The following is a 22,663-nucleotide window of genomic DNA, read 5'->3' as shown; positions in this document are numbered from 1 at the left end:
GACTGGATTCTAAGTAATAAGGTGTTTATAAGGCGTGCTGTAAATCTGGGACTATAAACATGTCTACTTTTCTGTTAAACTTGCTGCTGTGCATAAGGTACAATAAGCTCTCTTTTCAGTTTTATGGTGGCCAGTATGCTGGCTTGCCAGTCTTGATTGCTGTTGATTCTACTGTTCCCAAAGTCTCCTGCCAAGCTCTTGACCCAAGTCACAGTCCCTGGTGATGTCATAATGCTGCTAAGAATTTGCTCATTCACTGTACATGCAGGGATGCCCCAAGAGTTACATACCTTCCCAATTAGTCACACACTGGTTGCAGAATAACACCTTGAGAAAGCAGGGCTTCTCCTTCTCCTTATTGCAAAGGTATCACGTGTTTAGAGCTTTCATGAGTCTATAGCTATAGTAGGATAATTATCAATAATTACTTTTGTGAAGATTATTTTAAGGTGACTTTCTCAAAAGTTAACAGTATTAATTTGTTGTTTACCAAAAAAAACTTCATAATAGTATTCATAATCAAAATTTATTGCAATTAAGCACACACTTAGAAATTATAATGCCTCGTATTTGAAATCATCACTCTGGTTTCTATGCCAGACATTTGGAGGAAAAGAAGAATTGGTTATAGATCTGGATATTTAAATGACATGATACCAAACATATTTGGTTAAATATGACCAATTTTAAGTTCTTCACTTTTCACCCAAATATTACATATTTATATAGAAAAACTTGCATCTTGCCTTATTTTCACTTTAATTCCTTGAAACTGTTCACAACATAATGTCTCAGAGATCCTATAAGTTAGACCAAATATAAAAAAACAAAAATAAGAAAAAACAATGTCTTTTAAATTAAACTACATTTTTGTTTTTTGTTTTGTTTTGTTTTGTTTTGGAGAGGTTTTTGCTATAGGGCGCATGCACTCGCCAGAAAGACAGAGACAGAGAGATAGAAAGTGAGAAATCACCCCACCGGGGGATGGCCACGCCGCAATCCCTTCTCCTCCATTCTTCTTTGGGATCTTGGGCACGCACGCACACGTGCCCGGCATGAGTTTAAGCCACTGGGTCTCGAACCACGGTCGACTATGTGGGAGTCCAGCGACATAGCCATTACGCTAACTGCTGGTCCCAAATTATACTAGTTTTAAGATTAGTTCAAAACATATAGCTCATGTATTTGTGCTCCCCCCCCCAAATGAACACTACTATGGCAATGGTGTTTTACCAAGGCATGAACAGTGGCTCAAATATAAGTAACTAAAAACAACAACTTAATTTCTCATGGACTCTGATAGACTTGGAGCTTACACTCTGTCTTTTGATATAAATCAGCAGTTTTCCTCTGACTTGTGCAACCTTTGGGAGGAAACATAATCAGCAACTAAAATCTTTTTTTGAGAGGTTTTTGCTTTAGGGAGTGTGTGCTCCTCAAAGAGATAGAGAGACAGAAAGTGAGAAATCACCTCCGGGGCAATGACCATGCCACAATCCCTTCTCCTCCACTCACCTCTTACTCACCTCTTGGGATTTGGGGCACACAAACACACACATACACACACACACACCCTGGTACAAGTTTTAAGCCACTGGGTTTAGGACTCAAACTCCAATCAACCACGTGGGAGTTCAGCGTCACAACCACCACACCACTGGATGGCCCACCAACTAAAATATTTAACCAAAGGTTTAGAGACTATTTAGCTCTTGAAATGATTGTGTTTGTAATTATACCCACATTTTTGAGATTCAGTTTTAAAATGAACAGGAATTAGCTTAACACCATTTCCTTAAACTGTTTTTCAAACTTGAACAACATAAAACATTTTGCAAACCAAAAAAGTTCTCAGAGTTCCCCCAGTGTTGGGATCAGCAGTTAGCATAATGGCTATGTTGCTGGACTCCCATGTAGTTGACTGTGGTTCCAGTCCCAGACCCAGTGACTTAAACTCATGCTGGGCGCGTGTGCGTGCGTGCCCAAGATCCCGAGAGGAGATTGGAGGAGAAGGGATTGCGGTGTGGCCATCCCCCCTGGGGGGTGATTTCTCACTTTCTGTCTCTCTGTCTCTCTCTGTCTTTCTGGTGAGTACACATGCCCTATTGCATAAACCTCTCCAAAATAAAGAGCTCCCCCAATGTTAAAATTCTTACACTACAGTGTGAAGCAAGTCAGTTTTTTTTTATGTAATTAAACTTAAATAAATACAAAATAAAAACAAATTCATAAAATTCATAGTATTCAAGTTGGTAGAATTCATTTAATGTGACTTTTATTGTTGTTTATTGTTACCAAACTGCCATGTATTATGATATGAAAATCTATGTCATAAACTAGACTATAAGCTACATGAGAATAGAGATTATATCTGGTTTTTGATTACTGTGAGATCTTAGGAACTATTTGATGAGAAAACAAGTTAATGGTCTTTATTAATATGGATAACTATTTAAAATATTAAGCAGTCCAAAGATGTCCAATGCCTTCTACTGAAAATTGCAGAATATTATTGTGAGGATTTAGGAGAGGCTACATAAATGGAAGTATATACCAGCCTTATGGATGAGAAGACTGAAATATGAAGATTTTTATTTGCTAACAAATTAATCCATGTAATTTCACTTGAAATCCCATTTTTTGGAAATCCACAAGCTGATTTTAAAAATCATATGAAAAAAAAATTCATATGGAAATGCAAAAGCCTCCAAATAGACAAAGCTTTAAGAAGATTAAATTTGGGGCCAGCAGGTAGAATGCTTGTTAAGGTACTGGACTTCCATGTGATTGGCCACAGGTCAATTCCCAGACCTGGTAACTTGAAACTCATATCGGGTGCATGTGTGTGCATGCCCAGTATCCCAGAAGAAGAATGAAGGAGAAGGAGTGGTGGCATGGCTATACTCCCTGGAAGGGAGGGAGTTCTCAATTTCCTTCTCACTGTCTCTGTCTCTGTGGTGAATAGTCACCCTAAGACAAAAAAAAAAAATTTAAATTCAATTTTAGATTTTTTTAAATGGCAGAGGCTACACATGTACATATGAGAGAAAAAGAGAGAGAAAGCACCCCCTGATGGGTCTGATCATGCTGCGACCCCTTTTCTTCCAATTCTCTATCTCATCAGGATCCTGGGAATGTACATGCATGCTCAGCATGTTTTCAATCCACCACCAGGGATGAGACTTGAATCCTGGCTATTCATGTGGGAGCCTGGTTCCTCTGTGTTGGGCCTAACGACTACCCTATGGGGCCAGCCTTTGAATCTAGATCAATTGCAGATATGGGTGTGTAAGATAAAACAAACAAAGCCTCTAACGTGAAAAATAAAGAAAATACCTTTGTGACCTTAGAATAGTAAAAGATAACTTAAACAGGACACCAATAGCCCTAGCTATTTTTTTAAAAAGAGTGATCTATAGATCTATAGTAAAATAAAAGCAACATAACAAAAACATGACTTCTGTTCCTAGAATTAATAATACACAGATATACCCTCTCGTATGAAATAAAAACAAAGAAGACAAAATGCATGATACATTTTCAAGCCACTAGAAACATCAGGGAACAAAGGACAGTGATCCCTGAAAAATAGGTAACAAATAAGCCTTGCTATTGTCCGAGGCTATTGTCTGGAGAAACTCAGATGAATATTATCTATTGAAGATATTTTGTAAGTTTATCAACTGTACTAGGGAGAAATGTTCACTTGTTGAAATATCCATTTTGTAAGACAAATAATAATGTGATTGAATGTATGGAAGAAAATGAAATGAAAAAATAAAATAAAATAATAATAATAATAATAAATGGAAATCCAGAGCAATCACAGAGGCTGGAGTTCACAGGACAGAGGAGAGAGCTGCACAGAGAAATAATTCCGGAGGTAAGTATTTAACTGGGTACCAAATGATATATGTATATGAGGAAATCCCCTGAGACCACAGAGAGAAAGACAAGAAAAGATTAGAGAGCATGGTGACCAATGCATCCAGAGTCAGAATAATACCTGTTTGCACTAACTAGACCAGTAAACCTGATGAGTCACAGGACATGGGAAATAACTTTAAAGAGAGTTTCTTTGGTAAAGGGGGGGTGGGGGGAATAGCTATGGCCTAAATGCTCCTCTGAATTTCACCTAACAACTTTTTGTTTTTTAAAAATTATTTTATTTATTTCTTCCATGAAAAAAAAAAAAAAACCATAAAAGGAGAGTCAGAGAAACCATCACGCTCAACAGAGTCCTCATGCTGCAGTCAATCCCTAGTTCCAGCCAGCCACAATGGCACATTCGTTCACATGCCCAGCACGCAGAAGGAGGCCCTGGAACATGACCCCAGGACCTTCCCACATGGGTCCAGTTGTGTTACCACTACACCACCATCTGGCCCCTCCCCCTAACAATTCTTAAATGCAAATCCCAAAAGACCAGTTTTCAAGTATTTAACTGCATTCCAGTACAATGTCTGAAAAAATATTTACTGTACTATAATAATATCCAGAAAAATAAGAAGATAAAATCACAATGTCTGGCATCCAATTAAAGATTACAAAGTATGCGAATAAGCACAAAAATATCTCCCATGATGAGAACAAAAATCAGACAATTCAGCCCCGCTGTGATAGCCCATGTTGAAGACATTTTTTCTTATTTAAATAGATCACTTAAATATCTTATTAAATATAATAATCACAGTATATTGTGGGATGTATGCATATAAATTTAATATATAATAAAAGTAGCATTAAAGTCAGGAGGGGAGAAATAAAAATGTTCTATTGAATAGTCATGTGAAATGATACCATATCCAGCGACATAGCCATTACGCTAACTGCTGGTCCCAAATTATACTAGTTTTAAGATTAGTTCAAAACATATAGCTCATGTATTTGTGCTCCCTCCCCCCCAAATGAACACTACTATGGCAATGGTGTTTTACCAAGGCATGAACAGTGGCTCAAATATAAGTAACTAAAAACAACAACTTAATTTCTCATGGACTCTGATAGACTTGGAGCTTACACTCTGTCTTTTGATATAAATCAGCAGTTTTCCTCTGACTTGTGCAACCTTTGGGAGGAAACATAATCAGCAACTAAAATCTTTTTTTGAGAGGTTTTTGCTTTAGGGAGTGTGTGCTCCTCAAAGAGATAGAGAGACAGAAAGTGAGAAATCACCTCCGGGGCAATGACCATGCCACAATCCCTTCTCCTCCACTCACCTCTTACTCACCTCTTGGGATTTGGGGCACACAAACACACACATACACACACACACACCCTGGTACAAGTTTTAAGCCACTGGGTTTAGGACTCAAACTCCAATCAACCACGTGGGAGTTCAGCGTCACAACCACCACACCACTGGATGGCCCACCAACTAAAATATTTAACCAAAGGTTTAGAGACTATTTAGCTCTTGAAATGATTGTGTTTGTAATTATACCCACATTTTTGAGATTCAGTTTTAAAATGAACAGGAATTAGCTTAACACCATTTCCTTAAACTGTTTTTCAAACTTGAACAACATAAAACATTTTGCAAACCAAAAAAGTTCTCAGAGTTCCCCCAGTGTTGGGATCAGCAGTTAGCATAATGGCTATGTTGCTGGACTCCCATGTAGTTGACTGTGGTTCCAGTCCCAGACCCAGTGACTTAAACTCATGCTGGGCGCGTGTGCGTGCGTGCCCAAGATCCCGAGAGGAGATTGGAGGAGAAGGGATTGCGGTGTGGCCATCCCCCCTGGGGGGTGATTTCTCACTTTCTGTCTCTCTGTCTCTCTCTGTCTTTCTGGTGAGTACACATGCCCTATTGCATAAACCTCTCCAAAATAAAGAGCTCCCCCAATGTTAAAATTCTTACACTACAGTGTGAAGCAAGTCAGTTTTTTTTTATGTAATTAAACTTAAATAAATACAAAATAAAAACAAATTCATAAAATTCATAGTATTCAAGTTGGTAGAATTCATTTAATGTGACTTTTATTGTTGTTTATTGTTACCAAACTGCCATGTATTATGATATGAAAATCTATGTCATAAACTAGACTATAAGCTACATGAGAATAGAGATTATATCTGGTTTTTGATTACTGTGAGATCTTAGGAACTATTTGATGAGAAAACAAGTTAATGGTCTTTATTAATATGGATAACTATTTAAAATATTAAGCAGTCCAAAGATGTCCAATGCCTTCTACTGAAAATTGCAGAATATTATTGTGAGGATTTAGGAGAGGCTACATAAATGGAAGTATATACCAGCCTTATGGATGAGAAGACTGAAATATGAAGATTTTTATTTGCTAACAAATTAATCCATGTAATTTCACTTGAAATCCCATTTTTTGGAAATCCACAAGCTGATTTTAAAAATCATATGAAAAAAAAATTCATATGGAAATGCAAAAGCCTCCAAATAGACAAAGCTTTAAGAAGATTAAATTTGGGGCCAGCAGGTAGAATGCTTGTTAAGGTACTGGACTTCCATGTGATTGGCCACAGGTCAATTCCCAGACCTGGTAACTTGAAACTCATATCGGGTGCATGTGTGTGCATGCCCAGTATCCCAGAAGAAGAATGAAGGAGAAGGAGTGGTGGCATGGCTATACTCCCTGGAAGGGAGGGAGTTCTCAATTTCCTTCTCACTGTCTCTGTCTCTGTGGTGAATAGTCACCCTAAGACAAAAAAAAAAAATTTAAATTCAATTTTAGATTTTTTTAAATGGCAGAGGCTACACATGTACATATGAGAGAAAAAGAGAGAGAAAGCACCCCCTGATGGGTCTGATCATGCTGCGACCCCTTTTCTTCCAATTCTCTATCTCATCAGGATCCTGGGAATGTACATGCATGCTCAGCATGTTTTCAATCCACCACCAGGGATGAGACTTGAATCCTGGCTATTCATGTGGGAGCCTGGTTCCTCTGTGTTGGGCCTAACGACTACCCTATGGGGCCAGCCTTTGAATCTAGATCAATTGCAGATATGGGTGTGTAAGATAAAACAAACAAAGCCTCTAACGTGAAAAATAAAGAAAATACCTTTGTGACCTTAGAATAGTAAAAGATAACTTAAACAGGACACCAATAGCCCTAGCTATTTTTTTAAAAAGAGTGATCTATAGATCTATAGTAAAATAAAAGCAACATAACAAAAACATGACTTCTGTTCCTAGAATTAATAATACACAGATATACCCTCTCGTATGAAATAAAAACAAAGAAGACAAAATGCATGATACATTTTCAAGCCACTAGAAACATCAGGGAACAAAGGACAGTGATCCCTGAAAAATAGGTAACAAATAAGCCTTGCTATTGTCCGAGGCTATTGTCTGGAGAAACTCAGATGAATATTATCTATTGAAGATATTTTGTAAGTTTATCAACTGTACTAGGGAGAAATGTTCACTTGTTGAAATATCCATTTTGTAAGACAAATAATAATGTGATTGAATGTATGGAAGAAAATGAAATGAAAAAATAAAATAAAATAATAATAATAATAATAAAAAGAAATCCAGAGCAATCACAGAGGCTGGAGTTCACAGGACAGAGGAGAGAGCTGCACAGAGAAATAATTCCGGAGGTAAGTATTTAACTGGGTACCAAATGATATATGTATATGAGGAAATCCCCTGAGACCACAGAGAGAAAGACAAGAAAAGATTAGAGAGCATGGTGACCAATGCATCCAGAGTCAGAATAATACCTGTTTGCACTAACTAGACCAGTAAACCTGATGAGTCACAGGACATGGGAAATAACTTTAAAGAGAGTTTCTTTGGTAAAGGGGGGGTGGGGGGAATAGCTATGGCCTAAATGCTCCTCTGAATTTCACCTAACAACTTTTTGTTTTTTAAAAATTATTTTATTTATTTCTTCCATGAAAAAAAAAAAAAAACCATAAAAGGAGAGTCAGAGAAACCATCACGCTCAACAGAGTCCTCATGCTGCAGTCAATCCCTAGTTCCAGCCAGCCACAATGGCACATTCGTTCACATGCCCAGCACGCAGAAGGAGGCCCTGGAACATGACCCCAGGACCTTCCCACATGGGTCCAGTTGTGTTACCACTACACCACCATCTGGCCCCTCCCCCTAACAATTCTTAAATGCAAATCCCAAAAGACCAGTTTTCAAGTATTTAACTGCATTCCAGTACAATGTCTGAAAAAATATTTACTGTACTATAATAATATCCAGAAAAATAAGAAGATAAAATCACAATGTCTGGCATCCAATTAAAGATTACAAAGTATGCGAATAAGCACAAAAATATCTCCCATGATGAGAACAAAAATCAGACAATTCAGCCCCGCTGTGATAGCCCATGTTGAAGACATTTTTTCTTATTTAAATAGATCACTTAAATATCTTATTAAATATAATAATCACAGTATATTGTGGGATGTATGCATATAAATTTAATATATAATAAAAGTAGCATTAAAGTCAGGAGGAGAGAAATAAAAATGTTCTATTGAATAGTCATGTGAAATGATACCATATCACTTGAAAATAGACTGTGGTAGGTTAAAAATGAATGCTAGAAACCTAAAGCAACCACTAATATGACAAAACAGAGTTATAATCAGTAAGCCAACAGATGGGATAAGGTGAAATCATAAACATTTAAATAAAGACATTAAAAGACAAATATTTTCATAATGTTATTTTTTTAAGTATACTCAACCATAAACTGCTTACAAAACTATTTTCTTTAAATATACACTAATAGGGACCAGCAGTTAGTGTAATGGCTATGTCGCTGGACTCCCGTATAGCTGACCGCGGTTCGAGTCCTGGACCTGGTGGCTTAAACTCACACCGGGCGCATGTGCATGCGTGCCCAAGGTCCAGAGAGGAGGATGGAGTAGAAGGGGTTGTGGCGTGGCCATCCCCCCCGGGGGGTGATTTCTCGCTTTCTGTCTCTCTGTCTTTCTGGTGAGCGCATGCAACCTATAGCGAAAACCTCTCAAAAAAAAAGAAAAAAATACACTAATACTTAAAAGTAAAACAAAATATAATATACCAAAAATTAGTCAGACAGAAACTAAATTAAGTATAGCTTGATTTTTGTTGTTGTTGTTTTATTTTTCAGGTTTTGTTTTGTTTTGTTTTAAGGTTTTTGCCATAGGGTGTGTGTGCTTGTCAGAGTGGAAAGAGACACTGAGAAGAAAAGTGAGAAATCATCCCCTCCAGAGGGGATAGCCATGCTGTAATATGTTCTCTATTCTCCTCTTGGGATTCCAGAGAAAGGAGATGTCAGAGCAAAACTTGTTTGCACAGATAAGGTCGTTTTATAACCTTAAAGCAGTCAGATCATCAAGAAGAAAATTCTAACTACATATCTTCCAAATAACAAAAGCTTCAAAATACATGAAGCAAAAGTTGATAAAAAAAAAAAAAAAAAAAAAACTACAGGTTGAAACAGACAAATCTACAAAGAGATTTTTAGTACCCTTCTCTCAATAATTAATTAAACAAATAACAGAAAGTCAACAAGGCTATTCATCTGAACAGCAGTAACAACCAATTCAACACTAATACTTTCAAACACTCTACTTGACAGTAGCAGTACACATTCAAGTCCACCTAGAACATTTACTGAGACAGACCAAATTCTGGACCATAAAACAAGCTCTTGAAAAATTTAGAAAGATTCAAGTTATACAAAGTATGCTCTCTGAATATAATGCACATACATTAGAAGTGAATTTTTAAAAAGAGATCTAGAAAATCCCCTAGTATTTAGAGCTTTACAACACTCTGATTTGACCCGTGAATCAAAGAATAAACGAGTAGGGAAATTATTGGGTCATTGGGAAAGTCATGATGCATTTTTGCATAGAAAAAATATGACTTTCCTGACCACCTAAGAGATAGTTCTTTTAATCTAATTAAAATAAAGAACACAATTATGGAATGCTGCTAAATCATCTGTTTAGAAGAAAATGTATAGTATTAAATGCTTGCAGTATAAGAAAGGTCTCTAAATAGTAGCCTCAGCTTCCACCGTAAGAAAGTAGAGAGGGGGCCAGCAGATGGCATGGTAGGTTTTTTTGTTGTTTTTTTTTTCTTTTTTTTATTTATTTTTTATTTACATTTTTAATACATTCAATCACATTATCTAGCTTACAAGGTGATCATTTCAGTATATGAACATTTCTCCCGGTTCCGTTGATCAAAATGTAACAACACTACCTCCCTGTCTCAACAATGCTGTCTTTGTATCCCTCCTCCAAATATTCTACCCCAGGCCCCACTCCTCCACACACACCACATCTGGCATTCACATCCACCTTTTGTGTTTGTACATCCTTTAGCCCGTCAGTTTTAGTTACAAAGTGCGGACATTAGGTATATATTAGTGGGGACATACAGTGTCTCTCCTTCATAACCTGGCTTGCTTCACTCAGCAGTAAATCTTCCATATTCTTCCACTTTCTGTCAAAAGCCAGGGTTTTGTTGTTCTTAATGACTGAATAGTATTCCATAGAGTATATGTGCCACAGTTTTTTAATTCATTCAGCCATACGGTTGGGCATTTGTCTTAGAAATCGTGAAAAGTGCCGCAATAAACATTGATGTGCAAGCACTCTTCCAATGAGAAATTCTTCTGTCCTTTGGGTAGATGCCAAGAAATGGGATTGCTGGATCATATGGCAGTTCTATTTGTAGATTTTTTTTTTTTTTGAGAGATTTTCGCTATAGGGCACATGCGCTTGCCAGACAAAGAGAGACATAGAGACAGAAAGCGAGAAATCACCCCCCAGAGGGGATGGCTACGCTGCAATTCCTTCTCCATTCTCCTCTCAGGAGCTTGGGCACGCACGCACACGCACCCGGCATGAGTTTTAAGCCACCAGGTCCGGGACGCAAACCACGGTCGACTACGTGGGAGTCCAGCGACATAGCTATTACGCTAACTGCTGGTTCCCTATTTGTAGATTTTTGAGGAATCTCCAAATTGTTCTCCACAGTGGTTGGATAGGTGGCATGGTAGTTAAAGGTGCTGGACTCCCACATGGTTGACTGTTGTTTGCATCTCAGACCTAGTGGCTTACTTTCTCACTTTCCTTCTCTCTCTCTCTTTCTTTCTCTGGTCAAAGTAAAATAATGATGCTGAATAAAGTTGAATAATTCTTTAAAAAAAAAAAGAAAGTAGAGAAAGAAGAGTATATTAGAGTTAAAGTAAGCAGAAGGAAGAAAATTAAAAATTATAGTATAAATTAATTAAAAGAAAAACTGCAAAGAATGTTAATGAAACCAAAAGCTGCTTCTTTGAGAAGACCAATAAAATTGATAAAATTCTAACCAGACTGACCATGAAACAAGAAAGAAGCTACAAATTACTAACCTGAAGAATGAGAGGTGAGATCACTACAGATTCAGATTCTATAGACATTAAAAAAGATAAAGGAATATTATGGGGCCAGCAGATAGTGTACTGGTTACATCACTAGACTCCCATGTATTTGGTTACATCACTGGACTCCCACGTGGTTCAAGTCCCAGACGCGGTGCTTTGAAACTCGCGCTTGAGTGTGTGTGTATGTGTGCCCCAAATCCCGAGAGAATGGAGGAGAAGGGATCATGATGTGGCCATCCCCCCTGTGGGTAATTTCTCATCTTCTGTCTCTCTGTCTCTCTCCAGGAGCATAAACACCCTATAGCAAAAATCTCTCTTAAAAAAAAAAAAAGATAAAGGACTATTATAAATAAAGGAATATTATACACAATTTTAAAAAGAAAGAAATATTATATACAACTTTAAAAAGATAAAGGAATATTATATACAACTTTATAAAAAAGACAAATTGGTTGAAAATACAAACTACCTATACTTAAATAAGAAAATATAAATAACCCAAATAGCTCCATTATGACAATGGAACTGGAAACCTTCCTGTAAGAAAAACTTCAGGTCCCAATGAGTCCACTAAAAAACAAATTTTTTTGGATGAAATAATATCAATCCCATACAAACTTTCAAAAAATATTAAGAGATTGGGTAGTAACCCTACTGCCAACCCTCACTGGGATATAAGTGGGAGATAAGTCCGCATTGTGTTAAGCACTGATATTTGGGGCTTGCTTATTTCAGCTATTAATATTATTTAATCCTTATTAATAAAACTGTAGGCCTTAGATGATAATGATATGTCAATGTAAGTTCATCAATGTAGGTTAAAAAAAAAAGTATCCCTTTTGTGGGATTTTGATTACATAAGGGCAGGAAAATATAGAAAAATTTCTGTACATTGAATTTATTTTTTTTGTGCCCGAAACTGCTCTAAAATATAAATTCTATCTAAATTTATATTTATAAATTTTATCTATAATTTTTATAGCTATAAAGTATATATATATATACATGCACATATACATATATATAGATATACACACACACACACACACACACACACACATATATATATATGAAATTAGAGGGACTGGCAGGTGGTGTGGTGGTTATAGGTGCTGGCCTTCTACATGGCCAACTATAGTTCAAGTCCCAGACCTGGTGGCTTGCTTTCTCACTTTCTCTCTCTCTCATTTTGTCCCTCTCTGGTCAAATTTAAATAAATAAATAAAGTTAAAATAATAAAAATATTTTTGAAAAAGAAATTATAAATATATTTTTATTATAAATATATAATTATATATATATATTAGATATCAGGGACAATTTATAAAATATCTTATGTTGAAACTCTACAACATAGCAGGAACCCATGACAGACATTTACAATAGGAGAAAAGAAAGAAAATAAATTTAGTTACAAAATGAAAAATTGATGTTTTTTATGCTTCATGTTTATATTCTAGTTGAGAGGACAAGACAAAGCAAAAATAAAACAAATAGCTAGTCTAGCTGTACCTTCTCCTGGTCCCCACCAAGACCCTCTCTAGCTATATGACATTTGTTTGCAACACATGACTTAGAATTTTTTTTAGTAACCTCTAAAACACATAAAATTACTAAGGAGAGTAAAACAAGGGATTGGAAGCTCAAGAGACTACAGAGGACAGGCAAGTTCTAGAAATTAATAAAATAGACAAGTCGAGAGCATAGTAGGGACTTGGAGAGGTCAGGACATTCAGAAGGAGTTGTGGTCAAACTGCAGTGTGCAAGTTTTGCCTAAAAGAAGTCAAATTCATATTAAAAGCCAAATCAAACTGAAACAAAACTTCAAAATAAAAGCTCATGCCTACTGAACAAAGCCAGTCGTCAGATGTAATCTCTGCCCTAAATTACATTCCTTAAAGACTAGAACAATGAACGAAGCAATACATATTTACTGAACACTTAAGGGAAAGAACTGATGGAATAAATAAAACTCATAAGAAGTTGAAGCCTAATAAGGACTTGAGTTCAAGTTTTCATGAGTTTAGAAATAGGAAAGTCCAGTGTAGACTTAGAGGGAAAGATGAGTAGGAATTAGAAGGAAAGCAGTGGAAAGGACCTTCCGAAGTCATCCCTCACCATTAACTAATAAACCAGTAAAGAAGGACCCACTCTGAGAAGTCTTATCTCTTAATGGATTAGAGTATCCTCGCCCCAATCAGTGGATAGGTAGGAGTATTCCTGTGCCTCCCTAGTAGGTTAGTGGACTTTTTCAGAGGGAAAAATGGAGTTGCTTCCAATGCTGAATTCACTTGGAAATGCTCTGACCTCAGAAACCTCATTTTGGCAACTACCTCAAAGCTAGGAACAAACTCTACAGGTTGGCAGTTTATTAAGACCAAGCAAGCACAGGAAGATTTTTCAGTACTTCTGAAGTCATAAGAAGCATCATGAAGGGAACCAGCAGTTAGTGTAATGGCTATGTCACTGGACTCCCACGCAGTCGACCACAGTTCATGTCCCGGACCCGGTGGCTTAGAACTCACGCTGGGCGCGTGTGCGTGTGTGCCCAAGATCCCAAGAGGAGAATGGAGGAGAAGGGATTGCGGCATGACCATCCCCCCTGGGGGGGTGATTTCTCGCTTTCTGTCTCTATGTCTCTCTCTGTCTGGCGAGCGCACGCGCCCTATAGCGAAAACCTCTCAAAAAAAAAAAAAAAAGAAGCATCATGAAGAAGGTGCAAGGTGGACAGGGAAGGGAAAAGGAATGAAATGTACTAAAAATGGAAAGTGAAAACAATGACTCATGTTTGGGAAGAAGTATTATTATGTCTTTCCTAAGCCAGATACTTTTCTTCATTACATTTTTTTTTCATCTTTCCTGCTGTCTGTTCCCTTTATGTCTGCTCCTATCACTCCCTCAACACTCAGAGCAGGCAGTGGGAGCTTAGGAATGAGGTATAAAAGAGAGAGAGGAGAAGGACCAGAGATGGAGTAATGGTTACATTGCTAGGCTCCCACATGGCCAACCATGGTTTGAGTCCCAGATCCAGAGGCTTGAAATACGTTGGGCTCATGTTCATGGATGCCTAAAATCCCAAGAGGAGAATGAAGGAGTAGGAATTGTGGCAGGGCCTTCCCCACTGGGGAGAGACTTCTCATTTTCTCTCTCCCTCCCTCTCTCTCTAGTGAGCACATACACCCTGTAGCAAAAATTTCTCTTGAAAAAATAATAATAAGGGAGAGGAGGATTAAATTGCTATATAAGTAAGGGAAATCATTTTATATAATGAGTTTAAATTTTCCCATTTGATTCTCCTCTGGAACTGTTTGGTGGTCATTGTGGGTGCTCCCTTCCCCACCTCTGGCATGCACTAATGTAAACCCATGCATGTCTAACTACAAGAGGAGTTACTCTTGCCCCTTCTGTAGACTTTCAAGTAAATAATTTGTGTTGTCTTCCACAAGAAATATTTTTCCTGGACACCAAACAGAATAAATATATACTTATTAGATTTTAGTTGAATTTTAATCCCTGATAAGCAAGGTTCCTTTTGTCTTTAGGCCAGATGAGAGAACAGAAGAGACTTTGGGCTTGTCTAAGCTGCTTTGTTATTGGGTTGTCAGGAAAATCATGATGCATTTTTGCATAGATAATAATATTTCAACTTCTTCCCTCTACTGTAGGCTTTGGGAACAGAAGTAAGGTGGGGAAGGCAGGAGGAGGAAATTAGACTAGTGCTAGATTGCTTGCACTTGGAAAAAGGCATCTTCTCAAACAGTATCATAGGGCCTGAGAAGTTCTGAGTAATTGGCAAGGAAGAATCAGGAATGGAACTCAAGACTCAGATGTAGGAGGCTTCTGAGGAGTTGCTCCATTATGGGTTGACCAATTTGAATCTGTTATCCATTCTAATGGGTATAATCATGATATAGAACAGTAACAGCCCGAACCCTGGACTGGAACTCCCAGCTCACAGGTGCATCTCCCAAGCTGAAAAACCTATCCTGTACACCCAGAACTGTCTGCTTTGATAATGTGTTGCTCTAGATATTTTGAACATGGAATTTAAGGTCAAGATTGGGTTACACAGATTATTAAAAACTAAGAAACTGAACAGAGGTGAGGCAGCCAACCCAGAATAAGATTAGCAACAGCAGGAAAAGTCTGCTTCAATTTTTTTCAAGTCTTGAGGTAAAAAGAGATGAGGCCCTGACATTGATATGAAGTGGATGAATATAAAAGATTTACGCTAAGGGCGGCAAACCAGACTACTAAAGACAGACATTGTATGTCCAGCAACTTGAAAAAAATAATGGGCACCTGGGTGTGTGTGCCCAAAATCCCTAAAGGAGGGAGAGGTGGAGGAGAAGGGACTGTAGCATGACCATTCCCCATGAGGGGTGTTTTCACACTTTCCCTCTCTCCTTCTCTCTTTGTCTCTCACCAGTAAATGCATATGCCCTCTGGCAAAAAAAAAAAATTTGTTTTTTTATCAAATGTTTTAAAAAACATGATTTAGTTGGGGCCAGAAAGTGGTGTTGTGGTCAAGGGTGCTGGACTCCCACATGGCCAACAGCAGGTCAAGTCCCGGAGCTGGTGATTGACTTGCTTTCTCACTTTCTTTCTCTCTCTCACTCTGTCCCTCTCTGGTCAAATTAAAACAAAAGTAAATAAAGTTCAAAGAAATAATTTTTTACAATTTTTTTAAAAAAATGATTAATGGAGGCCAGCAGATGGCATGGTGGTTGCAGCACTGGACTCCCACATAGTCATGAACCGAGGTTCAAGTCCTAGACCCGGGGCTTGAAACTCACGCCTGGTGAATATGAATGCATGCCCAAAATTCCAAGAAGAGAATGAAGGAGAAGGGATTAGAGCATCGCCATTCCCCCTAAGGGGGCAATTTCTTGCTTTTAGTCTCTCTGTCTCCATCTCTCTCTCTCTCTCTCTCTCTCTCTCTCTCTCTTTCTCTCTCTCTCCAGAAATCACACATACCCTAATGCAAAAAAACTCTCTCAAAAAAAAAAAAAGAGTTAGTGACTAATATACAGGTAAAACAAGGCCTCTTGATGTTCCTCAGACAGAAGTTTTTAATTTGTTTGTGTCATGGAAGAATTTTGCAGTCTCATAAAGCATTAACTGCATAGAAGATGTAAGATTGCAGAAAAAATATATTCTAGTGGAAAACAGTAATTAAAATCTTGAGATCACACAAAAACATATTTTGAACATAGCTATCAAAAATACTAAAAAAAAATTAGCAATGTAGTGATATGTGTGTTATCATTAAAACCTCAACTAGTGACAGTCCTATTATCTACTATCATTTTTGCAAGTGATGAGTATAAATAACAGTTGCTAGGAAACTGAGCCACCAGGAAAGAAAAAAATTCCTTGTCTCCAAGCTATACCATCTAAAAAATGCATAGTATCCTGCCCAGAAATGGTTGATGACTAGCCCCTTGGCAGTGCCAAGTAAAATGTTGTAGGTAAACATTTAGACGTATTCCCCTAACAGCTTTCTGCGTTTTTACACAAATTTACCTGTTGACGGTATCTGTCAGTGCCTCCCTCCCAGAAGAGCAGTTTTGGCCCCACAAATCAGTATTTTTATTTACAGAAAATGGGGCCTGGCAGCCATTCAACCACAAGTAATCTGAAAACATTTACCTGCCTAAACCGATCTTCCTTTTGACACACCAGCTGGGCGTTGCCAAGTTTGGAGACATCTCAAACAATGTGTTTTGTTTCTGAAAAACCTAATTAATCTACCGTGATTAAAATCTGACAAGATATCCTCAAGCCATTATTTCGTTTTATTATGAGCCACTTATGAGCAACTAAGCAATTTAATATCAGAACATCTGAAATAAACTGAATTCATGACAGCTGGTTGAGTGGAGTCTATTTTATTTTAACCAGATACTTCCACCTAATTACTAATTCTTGGTAATGCTATTATGTTAAAAATACAGATCTGTGGATGTATTTAAATATATATATATTTTTTAATTATTTATTTTTTTCTCAAGAAGAAATATGCCTGGGCTTGCTGAATATCAGTGTACTTAGAAAAATTAGCTGTGTATAGCCTTCATCTTGAAATATAAAAATGATCTTGAGTGGCTTTTTAATTTTCTCCAATTCAGTGCTGGGAACTTAGTAAACGCATGCTTCATTAGTGAATGAACTTTCTACCTCTCCTTGGCAAGTTTTATGCTGATGCCAGAAGTGTTCCTGTGAGTCGCCCTAGACTCTGGATCATTCCAGCTCCCACCCCAAAATGAATGAACTTTTTCTCTTCTCCTAAAAGTAATAGAAAAAAATTGGATTCCCAGTTTTCATGAGCTTATCTTTAATGATACCCACTGACTGTCCTCTGTGGAGCCAGAGTAGGGATTTGTAAGAAACAGAGCCTAGCTGCAGGAAAAGAGCCAGAGGCTCCTGCAGGAACCAAAGGCCTGGGCCAAGCAGGCTTTGGGACCAAATAAAGGCAGCCCCTTCAAGTTCCCCATACCTATGGGGGCTTCCAGGCCCCTGGCCTGCACTGGATTGTAATAGATAGGATTGTTTGATACTGATTATTTTCCTCTTCTTTCCAAAAAGAAAAAAAAAAACTGTTAAGAATAAATCTTTTGCATTTGAACCATATTTTATGATTTACCCAATTATTTTATAGATGTGAGTCCTTATCTTTTTTACTTAACTAATAAATACATACTGGGAGCATCACTGAAATGCCTACTTTTAACTTTGCTAGGTTAAAAACATTAAAAATATCACTAATCTCTAGTATCACTTTCAGTTCATGAAAAATAAAAGAACATTCAAAAAAAAAAGTAAAGAAGGACATACTCTAAGAATAAAGAACAGTTGCTATAGTAATTTTAGCTTTATGAAAAACTCATTATGATTCCTTTTTATGGTTTGTTTTGGTCTTTAGTTTGTTTTTTAATTTTACCACTGTCTAGTCTAACTTTCAGAAATTATTGCTTTAGAGTGTAATTTGTCTAGGACAAAATATCAGGAAATAGTGTGCAAGCCTGTGGCGACCATAAAAACGTGCCACTCACATCTCCAGCTGGAAGAGTAGGACTGACAGAAGGCCCTGCTATGGCCCTCTGGACCCACATCCAGGCCACGTTGCCTACTGGCTGCTCCCATCCCCTGACTGCATGCAGAAGGAGTAATAAGGTAGGCCCATGGTGGCAAGATACACAATTCCTCCAAAGAGTGACTTTGGCTGAACCTAGCAGCTAGCTAAAACCATTTTAGAACTGAGCTGTACTCTGTCTTCCTACCTCCCCTCCCTTCCTCCTTTCCTTCTCTCCTTCATAAGGATCAGAACTGTATCTCAGTCTCAGGGTTCTCCACACTTCCTCTAGCCCCCTCCCCTTACCTCCTTATAGGCATTGTCCCCTACCTCTTACAAGTCAAATCCTGTCTGGGTGATTGCTTCTCAGAGGACCTGAACCAACACAAAGTCCTTTCCCACCTAACACTTTGTTTACTCATGCCTCACGCTACCACTTGGAAATAAAAAAAAAAAACTTCATCCATGTCAAGGCTAGGACTATCAGCAAGAAATTTTGATTGCTGGAATAAGCTCTCCATTTTATCAGAAGATGTCCCCTAAAGAAACCACTTCCAAAGAGCAGTATCCTGTGTGAAAAGAAATCATCTAAGTTAGAATTATTCCAGTGAATTTACAATGACAATTTCCAAGCCTTTGTTACATTTCTCCACACAGTGGTTTTCAATGTTTTTAATCTATCAACTTCATATGGCAAGTTAAGTCAGTACTGATGATCAGAAAATACTAGCAGAGACAGACTCAAGCATGGTTGGGATGGAGACTGAAATACCCAAATGAAGACTGACATCAACTGCTGGGCCTCCTGCTTCCTCACTCCCATACAGTGCTGCTGAGATGCCCTGTGGAAGAACCTCTAGGCTCTACTAAACATGGCAATAAAATCCCTGCTTAGACGTCTGATGTCTGATCTGTACATGGTTTTCATAGAGAGTCCTTTTCAAAATCTCCTGGGGGAAAAAAGAGGGTCAAGCTCTGGCTCCCAGGTTATCTCAGAGAGAGATGCTTTGCTTTTACCTGTTAGTCTATAATTCCTCATGAGATTTCTTTTGAAAAAAAAAAAATGTTCTGTAGAAAAAAAGAGAAAAAAATAAGAGAAATGAGAAAGAAAGAGAAAGAAGAAAAAGAAAAAAAGAGAGAAAGAGAGGAGAAAGAGAAAAAGACAGAGAAAGAAAAAAAGAAAGAAAGAAAAAGAAAGGAAGGAAGGAAGGAAGGAAGGGAGGAAGGAAGGAAGGAAGGAAGGGAGGAAGGAAGGAAGGAAGGAAGGGAGGAAGGAAGGAAGGAAGGAAGGGAGGAAGGAAGGAAGGAAGGAAGGGAGGAAGGAAGGAAGGAAGGAAGGAAAAGGGAAAGAAAGAAAGTGAGAAAGTTTTAAACACTTGCTCCAGGACACTTACAGAGAAGACTCTTATAAAACAGTCCTTTTTTGCTTACGCCACATCTATGCATAACAAACAGACTAGAGCAAAGTTCCACCAGTTTGATTGATCCCACTGTGGTCCTGCTTCAGACAGAGAATTAACCAGCCCAACTCTTTTATGTCCCAGTCAACTAGGTGTTTAAGAAACAAATGTGAAGCATCTACCATGTGCCAGGCATTGGCTAGTTGCTGAGAAGGTCATTGTTTCAAGAAAAGGAAATATTAAAAAGTACTAAGCAGTGTGATTCAACTGTAAGAGAAGCCCAAAAGAAGGGTCTCTTTCTGCCCGATACTGAGTATTTGCTCTTCCTGTTTGTACCAGGCTCTGCTCCAAGTGCCTTACATCTGAGAATTCCTTCCTGTCTCATGCAACTCTATGAGATAGACACAACTGTTGTCCCCATTTTAAGGATGAGAGGTTGAAGGCACAGAAAGATTCAACAACATGCCGAAGGTAACACATCAATAAATGGTAGAGCCAGGAGTGCATTACCTTGTGTTCATCCTCTTATTCTCTATGAATATTGCTGTTTTGATGTCACCAGATTTACGCAGCTAAATACTAACAAGCCAGCATTGAATCAAGGTGTTCTGATTCCCTCACTAGCATTAAATTCTAACTCCCAAGACCCCAGAGTAAGTGTCTATTTTTTTAGTGGTCTGTCAGAGGCTGATGACTCTCAAAGTAGCATCTTTAAAAAAGACATTCACTAGAATAGCAACTTTGGGGTCCTTGTTTAGAAGTGCTGGGGCTTGGGGTAGGGGATTATGACACATATGAGACTGCACTTCCATTAGACAAAAAAGTACTGTAAGCAAAAGCCTAGTGTGTTTGGGTGAATAGTGAGTTTCTACCACATGCAAGGTATAATAATAATCAGGTTTTCAAAATACTCAGCCAGACTCCGCTGGCTTCTCTAAGATAGAAATGCACAGACAGATAAAAGACTGTGTTCAGGTTTTATTTTAATCTTTGCCTCCCTGCTTGTGGTCTTAAAGGCCTTAGTATTGAAAGCAAACGATATTTCTACCTCCTCCTTCCCAAGGCAGGAATTTGCATTTTAATTTTAGAACACTTAGAACAAAATCAAATGAAATGTTGTGCTTACCTTTTTGAGTTTTTTTTTTTTTTTCTTCTTTCCAGGAATAAAGCCTATTGCTTACTGACTTGTAGACCAAATACCATGAGTCTCAAGGCAGACTAGTTACTGCAGCTTCAGTAAAGGTCTGTGCTTCACCCAGGAAGGAAGAGCCAGCTTCAAGAGGCTCCAGAATGGAATGGATTTGTATTAGAGCATAGTGGTTGAATTTGCCTTGAACTGGATTGCACATCTGGAGCTTTCCACCTAAATAAGCAGAAAATATACTTTAATAAAAATGTGCTGAAAGCCTTGCTTTGGTAAGGAAAGTTCATTATACGTACTTTTGTCATCTGATTTAGCCATTCTGAAGGTATCTAAACAATTAAAATGACTACTTAGCTACCGGTATATAATTAAGTTTGTCTCCCCATCCTCACTGCTGCTCACCTGGGGAAGGTGGGGCCTTACAATTTAGCAGCCAAACTGAACACTTTGAAAATGAAAGTGGATGATGTTATTAATTACACCAAGACGATAAGCATAAACCAGGACTGGACCAGGAAAACTAGCATGAGAAATCTGCCTGATGGCGAGCAAAATCTCTCCCTCCCATAAAATACTTTCTACGATTTCTATCAACTCTGCCAGAAGGGACATCTTTAGTTCTCTTTGTTGAAGAACTAGTAGAAAATGGGACCAGCAGTTGGCGTAATGGTTATGTCGCTGGACTCCCATATAGTCGACCGCGGTGGGGCACATGTGCGTGTGTGCCCAAGATCCCAAGAGGAGAATAGAGGAGAAGGGATTGTGGCGTGGCCATCCCCCCAGGGGGTGATTTATCATATTCTGTCTCTCTGTTTCTGTCTTTCTGGTGAGCACACATGCCTTATAGCAAAAACCCCTCCAAAAAAAAAGAAAGAACTAGTAAAAAATAACACTGGTGTTACTAGGCCAACCAGTGGCGTAGTGGTTAAGGCAGCGGGTTCCCACATGGGTGATGGTGTGGTTTGAACCTTGGACCCAGAAACTGGAGAAATGTGCCAGGTATGTGTCATAGACACCAGGAATATTGGTCTGGAGCTTTCTTGTGATATCTTTGCCCAGTTATGGTACCAGAGTAATACTGACCTATGGAGTGAGTAAGGACCTTTTCCCTCCTACTTTATTTTTTTGGAAAAGTTTATAAAAGACTCGTGTTATATGAATTTCTTTTATTATCTTTTAATTGCAAGAGAGTGACAGAGAGAGAAAGCATCCCTCAAAGAGTCACTTCGTAATCTATTTTCTTATATTTCTCCATCCTGCCAGAATTTGGAGCATGAATCCAGTGTGTTTTTCAAACTGCCAGGGGTAGAACGGATCCACAGCAGGCCACATAGGGTCTGACTCCCTTGATGACTAAGTTATGGAACTGGCCCTAAATAAATCTCCTTTAAGATTTGGCAGAATCTTAAAGTTTGGCAGAATTCACTAGCAAAGCCATCTAAAGTTACACTTTTCTTTGTAATTAATTTATTACTCATATTACTCACCTAACTGTTTACTTGTAAGTCTATTGCGATATTCTATTTTTTCTTGAGTCCGTTTCTGTTGTTTGTGACTTTTAGAAATTCATTCGCCTTTTTAAAAGTTTACTTTTAATTTAGATTTCCTAATTGTACATCTCTAAAGCACACAATATGCTTTTTCAAAATGTAATACATGACAATCAAGTTGA

General features: G+C 38.0%; 1 long non-coding RNA gene across 1 annotated transcript; it reads left to right on the top strand.

The window, feature by feature from the left end:
• The first annotated feature begins 293 nt into the window (after positions 1-293).
• LOC102503071 (uncharacterized) lies at positions 294-21,249 on the top strand. The gene is made up of 3 exons (XR_334567.1): positions 294-366; positions 20,187-20,318; positions 21,009-21,249. It is a non-coding gene; the product is annotated as an uncharacterized LOC102503071 (long non-coding RNA).
• The last annotated feature ends 1,414 nt before the right edge of the window (positions 21,250-22,663 follow it).

Source organism: Tupaia chinensis, unplaced genomic scaffold (assembly GCF_000334495.1).
Source record: "Tupaia chinensis unplaced genomic scaffold, TupChi_1.0 Scaffold000237_1, whole genome shotgun sequence".
NCBI classification, from domain to species: Eukaryota; Metazoa; Chordata; class Mammalia; order Scandentia; family Tupaiidae; genus Tupaia; species Tupaia belangeri.
Note: the sequence above shows the minus strand (reverse complement) of the source record. Positions and strands in the feature narration are given on the sequence as shown.